General features: G+C 40.2%; 1 protein-coding gene across 1 annotated transcript in view; it reads right to left on the bottom strand.

Annotated features, from left to right (window-relative positions):
- PRDM1 (PR/SET domain 1) overlaps positions 1-22,007 on the bottom strand; it is a 66,067-nt gene extending 44,060 nt beyond the window's left edge. Inside the window, exon 1 of the mRNA XM_037392542.1 lies at positions 21,781-22,007. The gene's annotated coding sequence lies outside the window, so the exon portion shown is untranslated. The remainder of the gene's footprint in view (positions 1-21,780) is intronic.
- Positions 22,008-22,219: the final 212 nt, after the last annotated feature.

The following is a 22,219-nucleotide window of genomic DNA, read 5'->3' as shown; positions in this document are numbered from 1 at the left end:
TGCTTTGCCTCTTGAGTGTTTACAGTGAGGCCAAGCATATTTCAGTATTGTGACTGATATTTTGACACTCAGGTCAAATAACAGAAAGCCTTGGCTTGACAATACCAGTTCAGTGGCAAATTGCTTGATGTGTTTGTCAGCACTGCAATAAACTTGTGTTTAAACAATCTGCTACGCTTATCATATTTACAGATTAAAAATATGACCTTTATGAGTGAAATAAAAGAGCTCTTTTATCCCCCCTACATCTCCTCCCTCTACATTTTTAATTAAAACCACAAACCAACACACATACCCATCCTTCTTTTTGTAATAGTTTGGGATTCCACTCTCAAATACTATACAGATAAAACAAATCTTAATGTGTTAGCGATTCACAGGGCAGTAAATTCTCCTTTCCAAACCTGCCATCTTCATTAAAATCTTATTTGCTTGGTAATCTCCTTTGATCGCTAAAGTTATAAGAAGCCCCCTCCTCTTTTTTTGATACTACCAGTGTAGCTTTTGGCCAGAGAGCGTGATGAATTAAATGTATGACAGATATGACAGGTGAGGAGTGCTTGGAGAGGGCTTAAACAGCAGGGATAAGACAAAGCCCCCATTTAAGAACAAAACCCCTACCCGATGGCTAGCCCGTTAATGACCAACCACTCTATTTGTCCTGGTGGATGAGGAGCAAGCTGATACTACAGACAAAGCTTTGTTAGCCACAGGGCTGTTCTTCAATCAGGCCACACAACCAACTAATTGAAATGCCCGGTTTTTCCCCCTCGGGATTTGATATACAAGCTAGGGGGTTTGTAGGTATACTCTTTTTTTTTTCCCCCCCTCCTATAATATATTAATTCAGCCATCACAAGTTTACAGCTGGACTAAGTGGAATTACAGCATATAAACCTGAAAATCTATCTGCAGGGATCCAGCTAAGCCCTGGAGAGAGACAAGTCCAGCAATACAAATCCAAGGAATTTTGGAAGTCAATCCATTAGGATTACTAGGCCTTTGATTTTGGAAGTCGCAGGCTCAAAACAGGGAAGCAATGAACTCTCAATCTTCCTTCATTTTAGCCTCTTTTCAGAGGACTTACTGACCCCATTTTTTCTGTTAAAACACATTTATAAATGTGGGCAGAATTATATTGGGTTCCCATTATATTTGCAGTGAAGGAAGACATGAAAATACCTGCTTTCCTGAACTGATAGTTAACATGCCCTTTAAATTTTTCTGTGTATCTTCTACATATTTAGTGACTACAAGCAAACTTGTCACCCTTCTCATCAGCTAAAGACCACTCTCCCCCCCTTTAAAGTTTATGTTAACTTTCAGCATGCTATGCTGTACCTAAATGAGGCGTTTCAGGCCCTAGTTACTTTAAACCACAGGCTGCCTCCCAGAGGTGAAGAAATCTCTGTGCCCCCTGCAGACCAGGATTACATTCTCAACGGGCAGTCTCTCACTGTAGCCTACAGATCTGCGGTTAGCAGAAGGCCAGCAGCTTCCTGAGGTAGATGCCAAAGCAATATTCATTGCTAAACCCAACTGCTACAGAAAAATTAGATCATAGGGATGCAGCAATCAATCTGACGTTATCATTGCTCTGGATATAATGGAAAACACTAACTGAAGCAAGAAGAGTCTTCACTTTCAGAAAAAAATAAATTTTGATCATTTTGTTCCTTCCTGTCCAGCCCTCAGTGTAGCTGAATCACAGGTGCTGGTATCAGGAAATGTTGGTTCTGTTCTTAGCTCTGCCACTGGCTTCTTACATGGCTTCTGGCATAACTTGTACCCTCTCCGTGCCTCAGTTTCCTTATATAAAAATGCAAATATTCCTACCTATTTCAGAAAGAGTGTGGTCTAGTGGTTTAAACCACAGAATCAAGACATCTGAATTATCAAACTGAATATGGTATCAATTTCTGCTGTGGCTTTGAAGCAACTACCCTTACCTATCCAAGGGGTCAGCTTCCCCTGGAAAATGTTGAATGGCCAAAGCCTAGGCTTTCTGGTAGAATGTGTGTGCTATTTTTCAAGTGAGTGGTATTTCTGGCTGGATGAGAGCTCAACCTCACCTTGCAGTCCTCACCATGCAGTAAGACCGCTTACCTGGAACAGAAAAGAAAAGACAGTCCAAGCTACAGCAAGCAAAGCTTTTGGGAGCTGCTCTTGCTAGCAGGCTATGGTGACTGCCTCTCCAAGCACTTGTCCCCAGGCCACCCAGCAGAGCTGGCCTGACTCTGCCCCAGCCATTATGGTCCTAATTCAGCATGTGGGGGCGTAAGGCTCAAGTCCCAGATCTTCATCAAGTGGGACAAAGGGATGAAACGATAGCTTTCCCCTTCCCCAGGGAGCACTTTGTAACTTTTGGCTATTTTGCAGCAAACCAGTATGTCTCTCACGCTCTCTCCTCCTCCACTTTTGCTTCATGAAAACCTCCCCAAAGTTTTGAGGCCGTTCCACTCAGAATAAGTAGCAATTTGAAAACTTTCACAAGGCACAAAAAGCATTTCCTGCCTGGAAATGGCCCTCTAGCTCATTGGACACTTGCAAAGGTTAATTAAATAACGCTTAGATATTCTTAATATTCAAAGCCTCAGACAAGTGGTAAGTGCTAATGTTACAAAACACAGAAGAGTCATTCAGAGAGAGTAACCTTACAGAAATCTAGAGAAAAATATTGTTAACCTCACAGAAATACACATTTCTTCACTATGGACTCTATTAAAGCTAGACAAAGTTGTTACTGGTACCATCACTGACCTCATACTGAAAAAGACAGACTGATTTTTAGGAAAAGACTATAGGGATTCAGATCAATAAATTAAGGGAGGAAAAAAACCCAAAAAGCATTAATCTAGGGTATTTTGGTTTTGAACACGCAGATCTGAACGGAAGCTGCGTTTTTTTAGACAGCTTTCCGATCTCCCTATTAGATATAATGTTATAGTCTTATTACACATGTTGCCTACTAGATGTGCTCTGACTTTTATAGATGTCAACCCCATTTCTTAATTCAAGACATTTGTCTCTTGTGATCTCTGCGCCTCTGGGTTAGAGTTCCAGTCAAAGAGGTGAGCCAGCTCATATCTGCAATGCAGCCATAAAATCCTTCGGCGCTACATCCCCGAAAGCTGCTGCTGCCCTGCGAAAAGGCCTGGATTTTGTCTGTCTGCAGCTCAGCACCCAGAAAGGACATTTTGCAGAAGGGCTTGGTGGACATCCAGGAAAACTGCTTTCAGGACCTTATCTGAAGGACAATACTTAACTTTCACCACCTGGGCCTGGCCCCTGAAAGGAAACAGTCACACTCAATTATTGTCTTTTTCTAGACAATTACTATTTAATCAAACCTCCAGCTGATATTAACTGGTGGAAAAAAGGCTATTTTTAGTCAGGACAGTGATTCCCCCTCACTCCTTTCATCTATGAGTAATGTATTTCCTTTTGCTCTCAGTACCACAAACCAGTCCACACCAGATGCTCAGTATTAGGTAAAATTAAAAATGTGGGCATCATACCCTTTGAAAGATGCTTTGAACTCAAATTAATATACCTAAACCCACTATTTAAATTAAAGATATCCTGTCTCTCTGCTGTGTAGTTTTCCCTTTTATCAGAATGGGAATTTTAGTCCATTTAAAGGTTTTTTGGTTCAGCTCCACAGACCACGCTTTGACTTAACAACACATTGTAATTTCCTTTTAGCCACAAGAATAAAGGAAATGTATAGAAGCAACACCATAATCTTGTCAAGCACCCTCTTTCGTTTCCCTGAACAAGCCTGTTTGAGAAAATGTGAAGCTTAAGATTTTTAAGATGTTATCTGGAAGATGTTTAGATCATGGAGTACTTTTATTGAAAACAGACATATGTGTTTTTATGCATCTACTGATGCACCCACACACATAAAATATATGCCTACTAAATTCTTTTATGGACAAGAACAGAGCAGTCTGCAACCTGCAGAGGTTTTGCAGAGTTCAATCCCCTTGCCTCAGCATTTTACCTTTTCTAGACTTTTGCCCAGAATCTGTGCTTATACTTGAGAAAGCCCCACCAATTCTCACACCCAGGGAAGTAACCGGGGAGCGCCTGCACCCAGACTCATCTGTGAGCAGGGCTCTCTACCTGCTTTCAGAAGCAAAAATGTGGGAGCAATGTAAAATGCATCAGTTTCTCATGTACCTCTACGTATATATAAGAAATGGGCTCCTGCACTACCTGTGCCATTTATTTGCATTATTAATCTTTTTCAAAATGCCATGATTTGAATGTAACCGCTCCACTTCTGCAGAGCTACAGGACTCGATGCAGTTTGCTGAACATACTCAGACTTTGTATTTTATAAGCAAACACCATCCTTCACATTCACTCTATCCCCTCTTGTTGTCACCTTTGATGTCACTAGTGACAACACAGTCACTGAATACGGGCAGAGGTACAAGAGTTGCCTCTTCCCTTTTTGGTGCTGAGCCACAGAGCTGTAAGCACCATGGCAATGGGGATCTGGCCTTGTTTTAGCCCTGGGGGCACCCATATGTGCACGAGATGATGCTGCCTCTGGAGACCCCGCGGTCTTGTCTGGACCCTGGCAGCTTCTCTGAGGAGCCAGTGAGGCACTGGAGGGTAGCCTGGCCCTGGCCACAGCATGTGGAGAGGAACCTGCCAGGAGAAAACCCAACCACCAGGCTGGAGAAACCGATGCTGAACCCGCTGTACTGAGTGAGGGAGAGGTATTAGTTGGCAGCACTAACGATGCCCAGAAAACATACTTCAAGACAAAGCAAAGGGACAAGTTAAGCATCTGCGATTTCTCTCAGTGAGGGCTCGACAGTGATAGTAAGGCAGTTTATCCCCAAGAGCTTTCTCCTCGCTGGAGGTGTTGAGTTAACTGGCGGTGACCTCCCACTGACCCACAAGCAGCATCTGCAAGTGGTGCACAGTGGTGGCAGCCAGGAAGCACTTCTCCCAAACAGTGCCCTTTCAAAACACCACTCCAAAAAGCAACAGCTGAGGTGACCCAGGAGTCAGCCGTCCAGCCACATCCAGCATGGAGGACGTCTCCTTTCACCCTCCTGGGGTTTCATCCATCTTCATTTGCTTTTTCTTGCTGCCATTTCCTCTGACTTTTCAAACTTGGGACACTGGTAGCTATTATTCATTCTCAGTTCTTACCAGCCACACAGCAAAGAGCTGCAGCTTTCTATCAATAAATACCACATCAGTGATTACTTGCCATTATTTTAATCGCTGATTTTTTCTGCTCAGGTACCTCTTGAGCAAAAGCAGGTTTTACCACATTATTACAGTTTAGACTTCTGAGAGAAACATCTCAATGCAATTATTAAACATCACTCTGGGTAGCCACAAAATAACTTGCTAATGAAAACTCTGAACAGGAATGAAAATATAACTGAGGTATGAAGAAAGTAACTGTCCAAAACATTTGAGGTTAAGCTAGTACAAACAAACATCTTCACTGTTCACCCTTTTTGTCTATAAAAAGGGTGAAGAGGTGAAGCAGCAGGACTTATCCCTTCCACCATGAACAATGGTGTCAACAGCAAAGGCTCACCAAGTTCCAGCTATAACAAATCACTTAGCTCTGTGTAATTCCAATAATTTCTGTCAGCAACATGCAAAAGTGCACAACTGGTACTCAGTTGACATGAATTTGAGTAATCTTGTTCCCACATTTAGTTAAGAGGAGACTGATAATAATACATTTTGGCTTCAGAGTGGGGAGGTATAAAGTTAGCCCTACCCTTCCTCTCCACTTCTGGGTGGTTCAGGAGGGATGGGGGAGAAAAGGAGCAAGTTGGGGGGAGAGAATTGAGGGAGAGATGGAAAAGCGAGCAGGAGTCCTGGTAGCAGATTTGGGTGTGGGATCATGTTCTCCATTCTAAGAATAGACCGCAAAACCTCATACCTGAACCCCTCTTCCCCAAACATGAGAAGGCAGACTGTCCAGATTGCATTAGTGGACAACAACGGTGGGAAAGGCATACAAATGCACAGCCGATGACAAGAATTTCTCAGCTCAATAGAAAAGACAGAAAGAGTCAGAGATTTTGCGTAAGAGGAAGAGATCGAATGACTTCCCCAAGGTTTCACTGAAAGCAGACAACAGGGACAGGAGCTGAACCCACATGTCCTGAATCACAGCCCTTCGTCTCAATCACAAGACCCTCCTTCCTCTTGTATCTTTTGCACTATCTGGGGCAATCAAGAAAAAGCCTGCCTTGCCCTCACAAATCAAGAACTGAATACTAAACCTATAAATCACCTGGAAAATTCAGATGTCTTGATGGAATGGCAATGGGTTCCAAAGAAATAACAAACCTTGCTACTGCTCTGGATGGAAGGTGTCATTTCTTAGGCTGGTCATCCATGCTGAATCAAGACCAATTTAGATGGCAATAGGTTAGAAAATGCAGAGCCTTTCCTAGAAAAGATGCAAAAGAGCATGTCTACATCATGCTGTAAAGCCCACAAAGCCAGCACCAAGCCTGCTATCTGTGGAAAACTGCAGTGTTGTGAGGGACATTGCTGCATCAAGAAAGCAATGCAGATGCATTACAGCTCAGAAAGGCACACAAATTTAACTCCAGAGACATACTTACACTGTTTCTAAGGCTATCTCAATCACTGCTCATACCCTTAAGGGCTGCTGAACCTTGTTTGATTATACAACGCAAGCATGATCTTTCTTGCTTTCTGGCTTTGCCAAGGTTGGGAAAGGACATGGTTGTGCTCTATATGTTATGGGGTAAACAGCAAGGAGCTATTTCTTGAGCTTTTTCAGCTGAAGATTTTCACAGAAGAACAAAACTGGCCTGAGCAAGTTAAGGTCAGAAGTTCTTTAGTCTGAGAGGGGCTTTTCCATTACAGCGGTGGGGCAAAAAACCCTAGCCTTGGTATGACAGGCCTTGTTCATTAATAATTTTTTTATGAAGTTGCCTTTCCCATCAGGAGACTGGGCTGACTGACCAGGGAGACCTCTTCTAGACTTACCTTTTCTAGCAAATCTTCTAAGATATTTCTGAGAAATATTATTACAATGTTCTAGACATTCATGTACTCCTAGAAGGATGAACTAGCAAAGCATTACACATACGTTTTTCAGACCAGACTATGCATCATAAAACAATAGAGATTTTTTCTCTTTTGGAGAAAATTCTAGCTGACTGAGCAGTATACATGCATATGCGTGCCCATGAACACACATAATTTTCAGTATCAAGACCATCTTCAAGCAATTTCTCACTTTTATAATGCATTTATTTTATGTAAAACAGATGCATGTCTTTGGGGTAGGCTTTGTCTTTTAGTCTTATATTGTGAACACCCCTTTTAATTAAAATGAGAAATACAAACTTCCTCATCTAGTTCCAAGCCTGAAGCCCACTAGCACAAGCAGCCATCCGCAGATTCCGCTGGAACCCCTTCAGCATCCCACAGAGTCTGCTGGCTGAATTCAGGATCTTCGGACCTGTATAAATTGGTGCAGCTCCACTGGGCTGAGCCCCTTTATACCACATGTAAAGAAGCTGAACTGGTAATGATGTATCCAGCCTGAGTTCCTTAAACAAGTCCTGAAGCTCCATCATAGATTGCTACATAATACCTGAACAGCTGATGAGAATGCCACTCTCAGTGGCAACACCTTTTAAAGTCACTGCTATGTGCTGTGCCTAGTGGGATGAAGAACAACTAAATGAGTGAAGTAGCAAACATTACAAATGGAGATTATCAAACTGCACTAGAAGTTAAGGGGGGAGGGGGAAACACTGAATATTCCTTAATGCAAGATTATTCAGACCTAACTAATTAAAATATGGGGGTTTTAAGTAGTCTTCTCTTTTCTTCCCATACCCAAATGAAGGCGGAAGCAAGCATTTCCTTTCCCGATGATGGAAGTGATACCAAGTATTATGTTTGTATTATGTGAAGTTCCTCCCATCCATTTCTGCTGAGTTAATGTTGTCTGACTTAAATGCGATTAATAAAAGCAGGCTGTTAAGTTCCAACAAACTAAAACCTTACAAGTTTATAGACACAGTTGCTTCAGGCTCCTCCTATGGTTGGTCAGACAGGGTGTCTTTCGAATGGACTCAAAGGAACACATTTCACACCTGTCAGGCCTTGATTTAACATCCCTGCTAACTGCACTTTAAGAACAGCCGATTAGTTCTAGTCATACAAGCTTCCACGGGTAAGGGGGAGAAGCAGCCTGTTATCACCATCAGGACTCATTGTTCCCCTGAACAGAGATTTGTGTTCCACACTGTGTGTGCCTCAGCAGTTTGACTGGAAGCCCTGCTGCATGCCACGGCAGTGATGCCTTTATCCTAGTCCTGAACTTGCTTTAATGGCAATGGAGACAGTAGAGGTGACCATGAACATAAAAGGAAAATAAACTAATGCTACATTGAGGTTACAAAGCCTAACACCCATTTTCAAGCTAGAAGTGGTTTGCTGAAATTTCCTAATTATCCCAATTTATTTTTTGTTTCCTTTTTGCTCTAAAGGGACAGTACTTCACCTGTAATAAAACACTAGCTTCTGCAAGTGAAAAAAAAGCCCAGTAATGTTGCTGAATTTGCAAAAGGGGATAAGTAAAGTGCTGGCCTTGAAGCAGCAGCCTGAAGAGTGACAACTGCAGCGCCAACACCACCAGTGGGATGCTTGAAAACAAGTCAGGGACCAAGGGTTAGTCCAGCCATTCGAATGTGACAGGAAGGCTAGTTAATAAACACCAGCTAACCCCTTCAATTACAGCAATAAATTGTTCAATTGGTTAAATGTCCACAGGTTCTGCCCCAAACACTGCTGTGAACTGTTTAATTGGCAAACCCTTGCATCACTGGACAAACAGATCTTGGTGAGTGCGGGGGTGCGGGGGTGGGGGGGTGGGGGTGGGCATGGAATGCTTGGCCACTGGAGAGCGAGGGGTGCTGGTGTCCCGTGCAGCTCGCCTTTGCAGGGCTCGCCTCTGCAGGGCTTGCCTTCACATCCCACAACCTGCAATGTTTTAACAGCTCTGAAGATTAATAATTCATTGCTGCCTATTTTTAAAATAGAATTAAGACTACAGGCCAAATATGCCTTAATCACCATTCTTTCTGCATCAGTTTTCCGTATTTCGGTAAGATGCCCCACAAATTGCCTGCCAAAATATTACTTTTATTATTTTTATTATTTATTTTTATTATTTTTATATTATATATGTTATATATGTGTTATTATATAAATAGTAACAAAATGTATTGCCCATATCGCAAGCTGTGCATGCAATATGGGTTATGCAGTACAAGAGATGCCGAGTACCTGCATGCTGTACAAGACAGACCTGCAAATTAAAAGTCAGCAGGCCTATTTCTTCAAAATATTTAACACACTAAACTTCAGTTTATCTCACTAAGAGTTAAGAACATTCAAAGCCTTGTTAAAAAATTTTGGCACAAAAGAAGTTTTTGGTAAAAGCTATTCTATGAAAAAGAAAGCTACTTCAGGTGAATAAAGCAACAAGTTGACCACTGAGGAGCAATTCAGAGTTAAAGACATAAGTTGCCTTCACTGGACCTTTGATCACTTGGATGAACCATCGATTCTACATACTCTGTACTAACTAAAACCCACACACTGATGCACAGGAAATACTATGTTGGTTTTAAAATTTTTATATTAATTAGATCCGTTTAGAGGAATTTCATGTCTGAAAAACAACCAATCAAAGGAGATGAGTATTATTTGTTATGTTTACACAATGAGGAGGAATTGCATTTCCCTACTGAAATTTTTTTAATGAACTAAAATAGAGGTAAATTTGTCACAGTTGGAAGTAAAATACATACAGTGTTTGCCTGTGGAAAGCTGTAAGTGATCGCTCCCTGTCCTAGCAAAAGTATTTCTTTGGAAAAGGGCTTTAGGCAGAAATGTTCATTTAGAAACACATTTTTTTGTAACATTGAGGAAGTCTACCACTTTGCCTGAGAAGCCTGGATCCTCAAAGGTTATCCAGCACAGATAGGCAATTCAGTTTATTGGGGGAGGATGAGGCTGGACTATGTCCCACTCTCCACTCTGTAAAAACTCACAGATTGTACTGTTGAACCCGAACTCAGGATGTTTCTTCTGGCTGAGCTCGCTGGCTCCTGGGAGTCCTCTCCTGAGCACTATCTTCTCCCAGTGAGCTACCTGGAGAGCATCAGCACCTAACTCAAGCTTGAAGATTCTCCAGTGGGTCCACATCCACTCTGGGAAATAGGCTGAGCAATATGTTATTGTCTCACGTTTGAGGACATAAATGATCTTACTTGATTTAGTCTGCATGTCTTGCAGAGTGAAGCAAAGCAAACTAACTTCAGAAACACAGTAAGACTTCCGTTGACATCAGTAGTCACTGGGTCAATCTTGTACAAAGTATTTAGAATGCAAATTTTAATCTTTATGTTGCCAGACACCAGCAGAGAAAAAATGCTGCAAAGGGACCATTTAGGACCCTTCACTGCTAACAAATTACATCAGTTACCTCATGTTTGTATGTGGTGCTTACGGTTAAAAGCAAGTTCTGTTAAATCAGTACCATTAAAAGCAAAGTACTCACTTAAATAGCTTGCTGAATCCAGGGGTTTAATGTTTGTGCCTCAGGAGAGGACAATTTAGAACTTTTTTTTTTTTTTTTGGTAGTACTAAGCAAATTAACATCTCTGAAAAGTCTCAGGGTTTCAGGACATGCTTTCAGTTGACACCGATTAGCATAGCCTCACTGAATTAAATAGACTGAAGCAATTCAGGCCATTGAGAATCCACGGGGGCAGGGTGGAGAGAAACTGCAAATTAGTAAAAGAATAGAGAACACAATACCAGCACTGATGTCCTGGCACACAGGCTTTTATTCTGGAGATAGTTTACAAGCAGTTCGTAACCTTTGGACTCCAGACAGTCTGTAGAACCAACAGGAGAAGGTTCAAGATTTGTCTGAACTTTCCATCCAGCCCCGGCACTGTCAATATTTGGAAGCTGTACTGGAACTCATAAAGCCTCCATAAAATGGATGTTAGTGAAACAAAAAAAAAAAATATCTGAAACTTGCATTCATAGAGTCATTTGAGACTTTCTTACTTTAATCCAAAACGGTATTAAGGAGATAAATATTTATAACTCTGCTATGCTTAAAGAGGCACTTCCTAGCAAAATAGCTAATGCATTTTTGTCTTAACAAACACGGAGTCCAAAACCAGCCTGTCATTCCAGATTCCTGATTTCAGATTAACTTCAAAAATTTTGATTTATAATGTTAAACTTTCTGCAGTTAGTAGAATAATTCACAGAAAGAGTCTGTGATTTTTCTGCCTAAGAAAAAAGTTACTGCAGAATTGACAAAACAGGCCTGTCAATATCTCATTTATCGTTTTAAAATATCTTCACTTTTATTTCATTCTCCATTATAAATCAAATCAGTTATATCAAACTATACTCATGTATGAATGAGTCTGTCAAGAAAAATTACTTCAACAAAATAACTTCAGGCTACAAATTAAGGTTTTGTTCTTTGATAGTAATTTTAAAAGACTAAATAAGAAAAGATTTACAGCTATGTATTTTATTTTGTGAATGAGTCCTAAAATAATCATTATGTACTCTAGAGGCTTTTCTGACATATTAACTAGAAACTGACATTTACTATTAACTTAATTGACAGACCTTTTGTACAACCACAGTCAAATTAAGTATACTGTTAATAAACCACACAAAAATAAAAATTAGTTATCTTTTAATTATCTCATAATTTTGTTTCTTGCCACATGTTTAATGGTCTAAGTCACAGGGAACTTAACTGAATTAAATGTACTTACACCAGTGCAAGGATAACCTAAATGAAGAGGGGGTTGAATACCCAACGTTTTAACAAATAATTTTTACCTGGTCAATAAAAATACCTTAAAAGCATCAAATTCTAAACTTCTGTCCTAAACAGAGGCTTCTATTGCGAGTAGTGGATGCTATAAAGTTATAAATCCATTACTTTATTCAGAGCTAACAATCTCATTTGTTTGTACAGGTAGGTCACTTAATTCATCAAAGGAGGAAAAGTTAGTCTGAAAAAATAATCATGAAGAGACGATTTCTTAAATACTTAATATATCACCCACTGCCCACGGTCAAAAAACTGAAACACCAACTTCATCTGCCATAACAAAACAAAATACATTGGTTTTGCTCTAGATGTGCTTTTGAAGCCTTTCATGCTGAGTTCTGGGTTTCTACCCATAGGAATGAATAATTTGCTTATGCTCAACAAAAGCCTCTATTTCTTATTTCATATGCATAGAGGGGACTTGTGTTTGCCATAAAAAAAAAAAAAAAAAAAAAAAAAAAAGAGAGACAATTACAAGTCATCCAGAACCAGTGTTTTTCTAACAGTTCAAGAACTGTTCAGAATAAAGATGCTAACTCAACCCATTTGTAAGCCAAGATGATTAATCAAGCTGACCATGCAATGCTATCACTGCAAGAACTGTGCTTGGGTGAGAGGTCTCTCCCATATATAAAATGCACATTTTTGCCTTGGTAAAAGTTCAGAAAACAAGACTGTCAATCCCATATGCCTTATGACAAGCAAATTCCACAAAATTTTCAAATCCCCCAGCATATAAGCAAGATGCACAGTTTTGACTCACCTGATCTATTAGGTTTTTGCCTTGTACAGAAAGCTCAAAGTTTCAGCACTATCTTGCCCCTGCATGCACTGCACAGAGTATCTCCACATAGTAACCTCCTGCGTAAAGCATGATCTTGCCTATTTCTCTCCCCTTTCTCAAAGCATGAAAGCAAAGTTACGCCAACTATCCTGAGAAGCTTTATACTGCACCAAGCACCTGTTCAGACAACAGTCAGTTAAAAAATCAAAGTAACAGCTGAGTTGAGGTCAGCCACCCTACAAACTTCAGGACATACTCGGAGACCCCACTACCCTCATCCCTCCCATCTTTATTTGAAAATAGCAGCTCTGGTAACGTGATGCCATCCTTCCCTTCCCTGTTTGAGCAGGCAGTGAAAGCCCTCCCGCTGTCTTCTACTCCTAAGAAGAAAGCATTAAGTCTCCAACCTACACTAGCCTGTCTGCAGAAATAAGACAACTCATCCCACACTGATAGCTTTGTTCAAGGAGCACAGGTTCAACAGAGCCGGTTTAACCATTAGGTTAACTATTAGCTAGCACCCCTACAGATCACGTTACACTCACTATGCATACTTGTTAAGGTATCCTTTAAACGAAATTTAGTTTAAGACAAGCACTCGGGTTAGTCAGTCTTCTCTGAGCACGGCTAAAGGGTAACATCGACTGCCCCAACACAGAGCATCATGATGCACACTGAGCTTGCCTTGGAACAAGCTCCATGTTTGTAGAAACAATGGCTGTAAATCACTTCATTTACACAACTCAAACATTTATTACCAATACAAAAAATTCTCCAAGGGAATTCATGGGCACTAAAAACTTACATTAGGTGTTCACAGATTTAACGAATGTCCTTAAAACCCGTTCATGCAAACATTCCTCTTCATTCATCCAAAAGCTGCTCAAATTTAGAGGCTGAAAACAGCAGCTGTCTTCTAAAAAACAGTGTAAAGTTACCATTGTTTTTCAAATCTTTTTTTCGAGAGTCTCACAAGTTACTTACACTGGTCAGTAAACTACTTAGTGCTGCCATTATTATTAACCGTATTAACCTAAAACTTGACAAAAACCTTAGCTGCAATGATACTCTGTCACATCACACAAATTATTTTGTCAAGCTCAAAGCGTAAGTTTTATTATTATGGACTTTTATTACAAAACCATCTAGAAGCCATGAGCAAGAGCACCATGCCAGGCATCACACAAGCATGTAGAAAGAAACTTCACCACCTCAAAGAGTTTGCAATCAGATAGAGAAGGGAGACATAAAGTGAAACAAGGTAAGTGGCATTACCTTCACTTCACAGGACAAATAGAGTATGTATTGAGGCTTAGAAAGATTAAGCCCCTTCTGCAACTATAGACTTAGCACAGCAGCTATTACCATTACAGGGCTTTTTACACATGCCAGGGCTTACCAGCACCAGGCCTGAAACACGAGGGATTGTCAATCTCCATTAATTTAGTGTAAAACAGTTGCAGGAACGGAACACACATCTCCTGTCCTACCCACAATTCTAACAACCCCAACTTTACCCCTTTTTACACCTATACCCCCTTGTTCCTGTGACAGTTGGTGCTACCCTGTTCCTGGTTTATATTAATTCAAGATCCAAATCTAGTGCCTAGCTTTTCAATCTTTGTAGCAAATAAGATTAATTTTTAATTTTAAGGCCCTGAATCAGCAAAACATTCAACTACGTGCTTAATTCTATCCCTATTCAGTAAAGTACTTAAGTATTTGCTTAATTCTCATTTACTCCGCTGAGACTTGAACATGTGCTTAAAGATAAGCCTCTTCTTAAGTACTTTGCTGAACTAGGGCCTAAACTGTGACCTAGGAGCCAGGAAGAAAAGAAAAAAATAGATCAATAATGTTTAGTGTTATTTCCTCACAAATATTAAGCTAGCTGAAAGAAAAAAGATTAAGAAAAAATAAAAATAAAACTCACTTTGATTCAAGCAGTACGTACAGTTAGTACAGCTGTTTTATGGGAAAAGACAAATTTTATAAAATCCTACTAAGAAATATCTCATTAAAAATTACTTCTTGTTGCCCATTTACATCTACAAACATGCATTATAGCAATGTGTTGAACCAACCACTCACTCTCAGTTACATTACTGGAATCTTGGAAGTTTTTCAAGCTAGGTACCTGATGATTAAGTATAAAAAAAAATTTAGAGCAGAATCCAATTTATTGAGTACAGGTGAATAGAATTCAGTTTTGTATTATCTTAAGACACAAATAATGGAGCCATTGGGAAGATACAAGGGAAGGGACCCCATGGTAAAAGCAAGAAGAAAAATAAGATACTCTTGTACTCCCCTAGGAAGAAACCGCTAGAGTTTAGTCATCATCAACTGAAACGATGCAGACACTGTGAAATACATTCCCTTGCAAAAAGGTCTCATCATGAGTGGATCCTTGGGCCAGCATGGAGATAATACAAGATCAGGATCAATGAAGCTCTTGGCAGGTAGGGGAAAATGTGTCTACACATCTAAGCTCAGGCTTAGATAGCAGAGATGGCAAAGTATGACATTTTTTCAAAAAATCCAAATATACTGGCTACTGACTCATTTTCTTATGTATTTGTCTGCCCTGCCCTTACGACCCTGAATTATTCCATAAAGCATGCTTTTCCACTGGTAAGAAACTAAACGGACCAAACATACCCTTTTTACTGCAGGCTCACTGTTCAAACTAAAGCTACCTTGCCTGTTTCAAGGATATCAGTATCAATTCAACTAACATGGCCAGCAAATATTGGTAAGCTACAAGTCAGGGAAAATACCTGCAGATGAAACTGAAGTTCTGTTTCTTCCAATAATGCATTTCTTACCATTTCACAAGTTGGTCAAGCCCAAGTACTAAAACTGAATACATAGTGTGAAACTGTAGAAAGATGCTTTCACTATGTATGTGCCCATGCAACTGGAACAGGATGCTCCAGATGATTTCCACACTCAGAGAAACTGGTCCTTAGCATTTTGCCAGGAGAAGGGCCCTTCTCACAAATGGAGACCAAACACATGTCACTAGCAGGTCTCCTCTTAGCAAGTCTTTCATGTCAGCTGCTGCTGCTCTTCCTTCAGGAACTGCAGTTCCTCTGTAGCTGGGGTCATTGTTTTCATCTACCTTTTGATTTCTAGCAAACGGGAATGCTATTTAATCTTTGCAATTCCTAAGTTACACAGATGCTTAACTTCGTGCAGTGTGAATGGTTCCACTGAAGCTTGAACTACAGAGCATAAAGCTAAAACATATGCCTAAGCGCCTGCAGGATTGGGGCCTAAAAACCTGAGTATTTACTAGCTATTACCCTTTTGATGGATCCATCCCACTATAACAATGGATAAAAGTGTTTATAAAAAAAGCTTTGAAGCTGAGAGATACTCTGTAAGTACATGTGTGGGGTAGGGGAAGTGGAAAGGGCTAGAGACACAGATTGCATTGGCTGCCCTGATGTTTGCCATAGAAACCACACATCATTATTAGCAGCTGTAGGATTAAGAAGCCTCTGTGGTTGAGGTAGTTCCTCATATTTTGGATGAGTGCTGCCAGATAGCAGAGGGTGCAGTTTCTCAGCTCCCACCTCAGTTCAGTCCTCGAAAGGAACATGCCCCACCCGGACACACCATTCCGTGGAAGGCTCTGCTGCAGTAATACTCACACTCACCATCAATGCGCACAGCCACCCCTGTCGACATGGCCTTTGTCTCTCTCCTGTCTGTGTGGCAGTGGTCATGGCCAACGGCTAAGACAGAGGACGGCGAAGGGATGAAAAATGTTTATCTGTATTCCCATCGTCAGAAGGGTAGGAAAGGTCACCTGGTGCTCCCCTTCAATCACACGAGAGCCAGGTACCTGCCATCCCCTCGTGAGCTGCCAGGGCTATGGAGGTATAAAATATTTTCCAACAAAAAGAAACTGGATCACTTGCCTGGGGGAGCTGTAACATTTATTCCAACAACAATGAAAGACGGCTTTGATCACTGCAGCAGCCATACGTCTCTGATTGCAGACAGCAAGCCCACCTCAACACAGTTACAACGCATGTACCAGTCTCCTTCCTCCCACCAGGCTGGATGTCAGGCTAATCAGTTTGATCTGACAGATTTTAATTAAATTAATTAAGGCCTTTCTGAATAGACTTGATTAGTGTTCCACAGAGGAATCTCTTGTGAAAAGAAACCCTGTCAGGAAAGGCACTAATATTTTTCTCCTTTCACAATGATAAGTTTCTCGGGTTGGTATTGGATTTTTTTACACCATTAATAAAAGGGCTTCATAAACACACAGCATATGATGGTTTTTGAAGCTTGACACCCCATTATATTAAATTAACAATAGCCTACAAAAACCCAGAAGATATTCATGTTCTCCTTCAAGCAATTTTATTATGCTGCAGTTACTGCCAACTCTAGCATTTCAAATATGACCTCTTACTTGGATTTAAACAGAAATACACAAAATCAAGATGCAAAACAATCCTTATCACTTCCAATCAACCTTCTCAGAGTGGCTGCTTGCACAAACATGGGAAACTCAGCACGTGTAGAAATGCTGTGTTGCTAACACTGTGAGAGGCCACCTTGTTCCCCACATTGGCTTGTGCAAGAACAAAGACAATTTTTGTTCAATAGGACTTGACTGAGATTGTGCTGGCATCACTTTGAAAGAGTGCAGTATGGGCAAAACCCCATCCTGTCTGCACGGATGCAAGAGCATGACCAAGTCAGGAGGCATCATCTTGCTTCCCACACCACACTTGCAATCTGCAAAAGTGCTGAAGCTTGAAATCCCCTGGTGCTGGTAAAAGACAAGTGGTCACAGTCACACTGTTCACAAAAGATGTCCCATCACCTGAGGCAGCCACAGCTAGTGCATGCTAAGTAGCACGTCCTGCAGCTAGTAATGACCACTGCTGTATCACAGCTAGTCAAATGGACGTGTGCTTCTGAAGCCTATTAAAAAGTGACATGAAATCCCAAGTTTACAAATAGAAAAGCTCATTGTACTGTATTTACAGTAAGGGCATCCTTGACTAGATGATAACCATAAAAATGCAGGTAATACTTACAGATAGTTTAAACTAAATGTACTTTGAAAAACAAACTCACCTCTGAATATTTTTTTTTAATTTTTTCCTTGTATACCAGGCCGAAAGTGTACTTCTCTACCCACTTCTCCTATCTCCTGTTTCTCCCCACTTTGTATGTTCAATTTAATAGTATATTAAGCTGTCCAAGCATTGCAAAGGATTTTTATTTCAACCTGAGAGAAAGCAGGAGTGATTTTTTTTGTGACTGAAAGGATGCTAAGAGATCAGGTGCTGAAAAACCACTACTTCATCTACCAACACTTTCTTTTCCTCTGAAGCCAAAGTGGTCATTCAAAACACTTCATCTTGAAGTGTCAAATGATGGTGAGTCCTAAAATTTTTTTTTGTGACACAGGTTAAACAGGGGAAGGGAACTCTGAGGTAGGAAGATACTGCATTTCAGAATGGAAGTCAAAATGAATGACAAAAAAAAACACAATAGGAAAAAGATAAAAAACCGAGGCAAACTGGGTGAAGCAATAAGCTAGAGAGAGATTAAGACACAAGGTACTCCAAGGCAGAAAGTGACTGAGAAAAACAAAAGTTAAGGCTGGTGTCCTCCAAAGAAAGAAAAGATCCTGAAAAAGAGAAAATAGTGTTAACAGGCATTCACTTTATTAAATAAGAAAGAGGAAAGAAGAAAATGGAAAGGCCATTATAAATTTTATTCTGTGCCTTTCTCATTGTTTTGATTTTTTCCATTTTATTTTCAACATATCTGTTACACTACACTCGTCACAAGAAAATTCTGTTTCTGGCTAAGTCTGTACCCATCTACTATAGTTTTTCAATAAACAAAAGCTATTTCAGCTTATCTTCTGGTTAGTTTCAATCCAGCAGACCCAAATGCATTTTCTTGTGCTATTTTCCTCAGTCTTGTGCTTTTCTGAAGTTCAAATTAATTTATTCTGAGCTTGAGCTAGTAACTAAAGTCTTCTCATTGTACTGAGATCAGATTTACAGGTCAATGTACGCATTCCACTCTCAAAAACATACCTGGTTGCAGCATCTGTTGCAGTTTTATCCTCACAGCCACACTCGGACAAGAAACAGAAATTGGCTAAAGTGTAATTCTGTTTAGTAATTTCAATGGAAACATCTATTTTGAGACTTTTTTGGCTGTGTTATAAATGCTTCAAGAAAAGAAGGCAGATGAACAAAGAGGGATAGATTTGCCTTTGCAGGAAACAAAAAAAAAGGACTTTTTTTAATAAATTATACAAAGAAAGATAGGTTGCAATAAAAAAGACACATCCAGGAAGAAGAAAGAATTCAGTGCGACTGACCTTCAAGTTCCCTCTACTCTTTCATTAACTGTCCACTGAGGTGATCCCTGGCCAAATACGGGCAATTCAGAGCCTGTCATAGAATTACAAGATGAATTAGGGACTGCTGCCACAAATTTACAGCTACCAAGGCCTCTGCTGATTAAATTTTCCCAGACTTGAAAGTAATTTCACTGGAAACACTCCTAATGTGGCCCCAAGATCAGCATCACGACAAATGAGGAAGGGGAATAACACTTTTCCCTTCCAATTATCCGGTGATTTTTTCTCCTGTGTGATTTGTAAGCAAATAGACATAATTTAAGCCAGAGTGACATGGAAGTGCCAGATCTAACATGGGCTGTTTGTGTTCTAAAAAACTTCCCAGAAAAAACTCAGTTTTCCATTCCCTTCAGGAAAGGCGACTCCTGTATTTTCTTTCAAATTCTGATTTGCACAGCTTATTAAGTAACTTCAATTATCACACCAAATAATTGTTGACTCACCACGGAATCAATTGAAAAGCTTATGTATTTGAAACTGTACACAGAAATGCTCACTACAGGTGAGTAACTTCACATGCATGAGTTGTCATTCACTTGGTGGCACAACTCACATGCATAACTATCTGCAACACCAGGGCCTCAGATTGTAAACTCACTGAAGCTGAAACCAGATCTTATCTGCCTGTAAAGCACCTGGCAGTGCACCTATCTTTGCCAGTACATAAATTAATTATCATTAGCATCTGAATTTTGTCAGCTCCAGCATTCTCCCCTAACCTCAAACACCGAATTTCTTCCCAGAGCGATGCCTATGCACAGTGGATGGTATACACGTGGATATTTAACTATCCTAGGATTTAATTTAGAACCATTTCAAATTTTTCAATACAAGATGAACATGTGTAAGACATCTGAAAAGCTTCTAAGGTCCGAGGTCTGGGTGGGGTAAGGGAAAACTTTAAAGGTAAAAAGTACACTGAATTCAAATCCTGAAATACTTTGACCTTTAAACAGAACCTTCCTCCCCTCCTGAGGTTTAAGATAAGTTCAGCAAACAAAATTTCACCCTGGGCTTGACACATAATCTGCTAAATTACTGAAGAAATAAACAAACACTCTTTCCTTTAATTTAATAATTTTAGGGGAAAGACAGACCCCACTGCTATAACTACTGGTGATGGTTTTACATAAAAACTTACATACTAGGAAAAGCACTCCTAGATTTTAATAGGAAATACAAATTTAGAAACAGTTGTGAAACAGCAGCTCGAAGATAAGGAACTCTGAACAAAATGACTTTTGGTCATCTGAAGAAAAGAATAGTAATTTTCCTTAATCGTTTCAGACTGATTGCTTCAGTTCGGTAATCTCACATTTCAATAGGTTTTTACTGCTGAGCCTACAGAAATGGGGAGGGGGGATGGGAGAGGACAGGACTGGAAGTGCCGGTCAGTTCACTCAAATCTTTTTGGAGCACCTCAGCTAGTATTTTTTAAAAGTTCTCCGGTCTTTCCTTCAGAACGCTACCTGGTATCAAAAGAAATCTAGTAGTATACAGGTTTGGGTTTTTTCCTCAGAAAAAAAAAAAATGGAAGGGAACATTTCCATGTTTGATGATACGCTGTTAAGCAAATCTTTGTCATCAAGATAGCAGCTGGCTTTGATGCATGTGTGGATATTCAGTGCCACTTTTTCCTGCCTCCGCTTTCTCTTCTGAGGTCTAGCCTTTGCTTGTGGACTATTTAGACACCTCCTTCAAGAGGCATGAAATACTCCAGTGAACAGTGAAAGCTACCACGTGTTCACCAGACTAAAACTAAACTGAGAAGGAGAAAAAAAACCCCAAAGCAATAAAAAAAATAAGAAAAAAAAAGTAAACTCTTCACTCATTCATTTAGGTAAGACAGAAATCCTAACCTACTAACCACATGCCAGCAAAGACATTAATTTTAACTGTAGAGCCTCTGATTAAATTACATGCTACATGAAAAGTCTGTTTCATTCAAATGAAGAAAAAAAAAAAGCATTATTTTCTATTCTTGTCTGAGAGCTGCTTGGGTATGTATGGACACAAGACCTCTGCCTACTACCTTATGACACCACTGTCTAAAACCTATTTTTCTTTTATTGTTTCATAAATCACAAAAGCTCCACAAGTCAGTTTCTGGTAACACATTTTTCTTCAAATTCATAGCTGGGTCCGTTAAAAAAAAAAAAAAACTTGATGAAATTTTATTTGCATTTACCATACTTAGGCAGTGTGATGCTAAGTCTACAGTGTACAGCAATAATATTCATTCTTAAGTCACAGAAAGCAGCATGTTTTTAAAGTCCATGACAAAAAAAGCAGGGAATGTCAGATTACATCTGTTACAAAGAGAATTACAGAGTTAATAATATATGATTAAAATACAAGCAATGACAGTGAAAACTAATCTCTGAATCTTCACCTCTTCCCCTATTTGTACCATGTAACAGAAAACTGAATACACTCACAATACCCCACCCCAGAGAGACAAGCCTCTCTTCACACAAACATACATCACTCTGCATCTAATGTACACTAAAAAAAAAAAAAGAAAAAAGCAATTTAACTCGGAAGAGTGCCAAAAAGTACAACTGATACTTGACTACATAAACACTTTCTCAAGTTGTACATCGTCTTGGGGGCTGCATCCGCCTCAAGAAGTAACCCTTGGTAGCAGCTACTTACAGCTCTTTCTTCGCATTGAAAGCACCAAGTGGAAACCTCGGATACAGGTCAGAAGGTAAGGTGCAGTCTGCTGGCCAGTGCCTAGGGCAGGTGTGAGCAAGGGCCAGCCGACCGCTTTCACACTGAGACCCGTGCCAGCAGTTCAGAGTCTTTATGAAGTGAGAAAGTAGAGCAGAAGCTAAGAGAGTATATCTTTTAAGCAGGATATTTAGGAGCCTCTGCAATCCCTTTACCAGACACACAAATGCAACCTGCCTGTTGGTGGGGTTGTTTTTGTCCTTCCCCTCCACTCTAAAAATACTAACCCTTCTCCTGAACTAGTTGGAAGGGAGTTGTGAAGGGGTGGAGTAAGGGAAATCAGTGCAGCAAGTCACCTTTCAGCCACCTATGACATCAGCCTGCTGCCCTGATTCCTTCATTAATACCTTTGAGCTGAAAA

Source organism: Falco rusticolus, chromosome 6 (genome assembly GCF_015220075.1).
Source record: "Falco rusticolus isolate bFalRus1 chromosome 6, bFalRus1.pri, whole genome shotgun sequence".
NCBI classification, from domain to species: Eukaryota; Metazoa; Chordata; class Aves; order Falconiformes; family Falconidae; genus Falco; species Falco rusticolus.
This window is presented reverse-complemented; position numbering and strand designations above follow the sequence as displayed.